Source organism: Tenrec ecaudatus, chromosome 1 (genome assembly GCF_050624435.1).
Source record: "Tenrec ecaudatus isolate mTenEca1 chromosome 1, mTenEca1.hap1, whole genome shotgun sequence".
NCBI lineage: Eukaryota > Metazoa > Chordata > Mammalia > Afrosoricida > Tenrecidae > Tenrec > Tenrec ecaudatus.
Window position 1 is genome coordinate 306,942,115 of NC_134530.1, and position 4,508 is coordinate 306,946,622.

At 40.9% G+C, this 4,508-nt stretch overlaps 1 pseudogene; it reads left to right on the forward strand.

The window, feature by feature from the left end:
- Positions 1-3,298: 3,298 nt before the first annotated feature.
- Positions 3,299-3,719, forward strand: LOC142437531 (histone H3.1-like; annotated as a pseudogene).
- The last annotated feature ends 789 nt before the right edge of the window (positions 3,720-4,508 follow it).

Consider the following 4,508-nt stretch of genomic DNA (forward strand, 5'->3'; position numbering starts at 1 on the left):
CTATTGGTGGAAATTTCAGTTGTTTCCAATTCTTTGTGATTGTGAATTATAGAATGATGAACACTGGAGAGCATGTCTGGTTGTGGTGTGTTTCTTATTTCTTTTGGGTATAGATCCAGTAGTGGAATTGCTGGGTTCAATTCCCATCTGTTTTAGGTATCACCAAATTGCTTTCCACAGAGACTCTATGTATCTACAAAACCACCAGTAGTGAATAAGAGCTCCTATCTCACCACATTTCCTCCAACATTTGTTGCTTGCTTTTTTTTTTTTTTGAATCGGGCTAACTTTGTGGGTGGTAGGTGGTATTTCATAGTTATTTTGATTTGCATTTCTCGAATGGCTAATCATCAGGAACATTTTCTCAAATGTTTATTGGCTATTCGGGTTTCCTCCTTTGTGAATCTTCTGTTCAGTTTTTTGCCCACCTCCTCTGTGGGATATTCATTTTTTCTTATTGTAGAGTTTCACAGTTCTGTAGATTTTAGTAATAAGACCCTTGTCTGACATGTTATTACTAAATATCTTTTCCCAGTCTGTGGGCTCTCTTATTACTCTCTTGATGAAGTGTTTTGATGTACACAAGCGTTTCATCTTTAGTTTGTCCCACTCAACTATTTTATCGTCTGCTTGGTGTGTATCTTTCCTTATTTCTGAGGGTCCATGTAGTCCTTTTGCTAAGGTTCTTAGCTTTGTCCCTATTTTCTCACTGATGATTTAGATAGTTTAGGGTTTTACCTCAAGGTCTGTGATCCACCTTGAATTTATCCTTGTGTATGGAAAGAGGGAAGGGTCTTGTTTCATTCTTCTGAGGTTGATATCCATTTTTGCCAGCACCATTTGTTAAAAAGGGCATCTGCTTCCCATTTGATTTTGTGGGCCCGTATCAAAGATCAGTTGTGTGCATTCCGCTGTTTTTAATTTCTGGTTTTTCTGTTCTTATCCACTGGTCTGGATCTCTATCATTATACCCGTTTCATGCTGTTTAGACTACTGTGGCTATATAATAAATTTTTAAAGTCAGGTAATGCACGCCTGTCCACTTTATTCTTCTTGAGGAGTTCTTTACCAATTCTGGGCTTCTTCTCATTCCATATGAAGTTGGTAGTCATTTTTTTTCATTTCTTTGAAAAAAGATGCTGGTATTTGTATTAGGATTTCTTTGATCCTTAGTGCTTTAGATAAGATTGGAGTCTTTACAATACTGAGTCTTCTGTTCCATAAGCATAGAATGTTTTTCCACTTGTGAAGGTCTTTTTTGGTTTCTTGTAATAACATTATGTAGTTTTCTTTGTACAGATATTTTTTTAGTTTTTTTTGAATAGGTATATTCCTAGATATTTCAATATATGCTTGGCTATTGTTAAGGGCACTACCTTCTTGAACTCTTTTTTTTTTTTTTGGAAAACCCATTAGTTGTATAAAGCCATCTGGTTGACTTCTACTTGTTGATCTTGTATTCTGCCACTCTATTATAATCCTCTATTCTGTTGAGCACGTTTATTGTGGAGCTATTAGGGTTCTCAGTATATAAAATCATATCATCTGCAAATAATGATAATTTCACTTTTTCTTTCTTTTGAAATCCGTCAATTACCTTATTAGTTAGGCCTCCAGGATGATGTTGAATAAAAGTGAGGACAAGCAGCATCCTTGTTTGGTCACCTTTTGCAGTGAGAGTATTTTTATCTTTCCTCCATTGACTGTCATGTTGGTTTTGCTTGTATAGCTTTTATTATACTGATGCAATTTCCTTACAATCCTACTCTCTTGTGTGTCTTAATTAGAATTTGGTTTTTATTGTTGTCAAATACTTTTTCTGTGTCTCTCAATATTATCATGTGGTTCTTGTGCTTTTTCTTGTCAATATGATGGATAATGTTAATGGATTTTCAGAAGTTGAACCATCCTTGCATCCCTGGCACGAATCCCACTTGATCATGATGAATTATTCTTTTGATATATGTTTATATTCTATTGACCAAGATCTTTAAAAGGATTTTTTGTATCAATATTCATGAGAGATATCGGTCTGTAGATCTATATCCTTGTGGAATCCTTGCCCAATTTGGCAACAATGCTATATTAGTATCATAGAATATGATTGGGCATTTTGAGTCTGTGAATAATGTGTTAGTCTGGGTACTTTAGAGAAACAAATCCACAGAAACTCACGTATAAGAGAGAGTTTTATATAAAGATTGAGAGCATATCAAGAAAACATCCCAACCCAGTGCTGCCCAAGCCCACAAGTCCAACATTAACCCATATGTCCGACACCAATCCATAAAGTCCTCTTCCATCTGACAAAACACACGCAATGATACCAACTGCAGAAGGAAAGTCAAATCAATGAACATGTAAGCATGTCAGCATTGCCAGGGATTTCCACACAGCTGCTCCAGCACCTAGAGCTGTATCAGAGTAGTTCCATGTGGCTTCTCCTCAGGGAGGTCTTGCAGGAAGTGAGCCTTGCCAGCTGAAGCAGGAAACTGGCTAAGGCAGTTGCACACTGGCCCAACCATCACAAAGCAAGAGACCCAAGAACTACAACGGTGAGGCTCACTGAGCCATTTATCTCTCCGCCCTTTAATTAACCCCACATGTGTTTTTCAGCCAGGTTGGCACAATAAACTTTAACTATATCACCATCCTTTCTTTTGTTGTGGAAGAGTTTTCATGGAATTGGTGTCAGCTCTCCCCTGAATGCTTGGTAGAATTCTCCCGTGGAGCCATCTGGACGGGCACTTTTTAACATTGGTAGTTCCTTGATAACCTTATCTATGCCTTTGTTTGCTATGGGTCTGTTCGCGTTCTTGGTGTCTAGGTGAGATAATACGGGGAGGGTTAATTTTTCCTCATATTTGTTCATGTTTTCCAGGTTGTTGTATTTATTGGATTAGAGTCCTTCATAGTACTGTGTAAGTAGTCTTTTAATTTCACTAGGTCCATAGTAATTTGCCCTGTTTCATCCCTCAACCTGGATATTGATGTCTACTCCTTCCAAACTGTTGTTAGGTTTGCCAATGGTTTGCCGATTCTGTTAATAGTTTCAAAGAACCAGCTTTTTACTGAGTTTAGTTTTTCCAATTTTTTGTTTTCCCACTCATTTATCTCCTCCCTGACTTTTCAGTTATTTTTCTTTTGCTATTAGAAGGATTATTCTGGAGCTCAGAGTGGTTTCCTCCTTAGCTGGGCTGGTGTCGCTCCTCAGCTCCCTGACTGCGGCTCTCCCCAGGTCAGCGGAAGCCAAGCGGTGGTCCCCAAAGCAGCCCGAGACGTCGGTGTTTGGTGAACGATGGCTCGCACCAAGCAGACCGCGCGCAAGTCCACCGGGGGGCAAGGCCCCCCCACCCCCCCACCCCCGCAAGCAGCTGGCCACCAAGGCGGCCCGCAAGAGCGCTTCCTCGACTAGCGGGGTGAAGAAGCCACACCGCTACCGGCCCGGCATGGTGGCGCTGCGCAAGATCCGGCGCTACCAGAAGTCCACGGAGCTGCTGATCCGCAAGCTGCCCTTCCAGCGGCTGGTGCGCGAGATCGCGCAGGACTTCAAGACGGACCTGCGCTTCCAGAGCTCGGCCGTCATGGCGCTGCAGGAGGCGTGCGAGGCCTACCTGGTGGGGCTCTTCGAGGACACCAACCTGTGCGCCATCCACGCCAAGCGCGTCACCATCATGCCCAAGGACATCCAGCTGGCCCGCCGGAAACGGGGAGAGTGAGCCTAAGCGGAAGGCCGTTTTTATGGTGTTTTGTAGTAAATTCTGTAAAATACTTTGGTTTAATTTGTGACTTTTTTGGTAAGAAATTGTTTATAATATGTTGCATTTGTACTTAAATCACTCCATCTTTCACTCAGGATGAATGCGGAAAGGGGCGGCCCATGGCGCCCCGTGCCGTGGGCACTGTCGCTCAGGAGTGTGACCTTGCCGACCAGCAGAAGGGCTGGGTGATAACTTCCTGCTTCTCATGATGCATGTTTCTGTATGTTAATGACTTGTTGGGTAGCTATTAAGGTACTAGAATCGATAATGTGTACAGGGTCCTTTTGCAATAAAACTGGTTATGACTTGATCCAAGTGTTTTAACAATTGGAGCTATTAAGTCTGACCATACATCACTGTGATAGAATGTGGGCTTTCTCAAGGGTGAAGAGATAACAAGTCTTAACCACGGTGTAACTTACAGTTTCCTTAAAAAAAAAAAAGGAAACTTGGCAGCTATAGAATACACTATGTGCATTTATAATAGCTATTTTATATATTGTAGTGTCAACATTTTTAAATTAAATGTTTTACATCCGCAAAAAAAAAAAAAAGGATTATTCTGTTGACCCTGTTCCCACTGCTGAAGGTTTTATGATAGGGAATCAACCATAAGTTCTTTCTCCATATTCATACATGCATCCATCGCTATCAAGCGTCCTCTAACAATTGCCTTTGTTATAGCCCATAGGTGTTGGTATGTTGTATTCTCATTAGTTTCTAGAAACTTCCAAATTTTATCTCTAA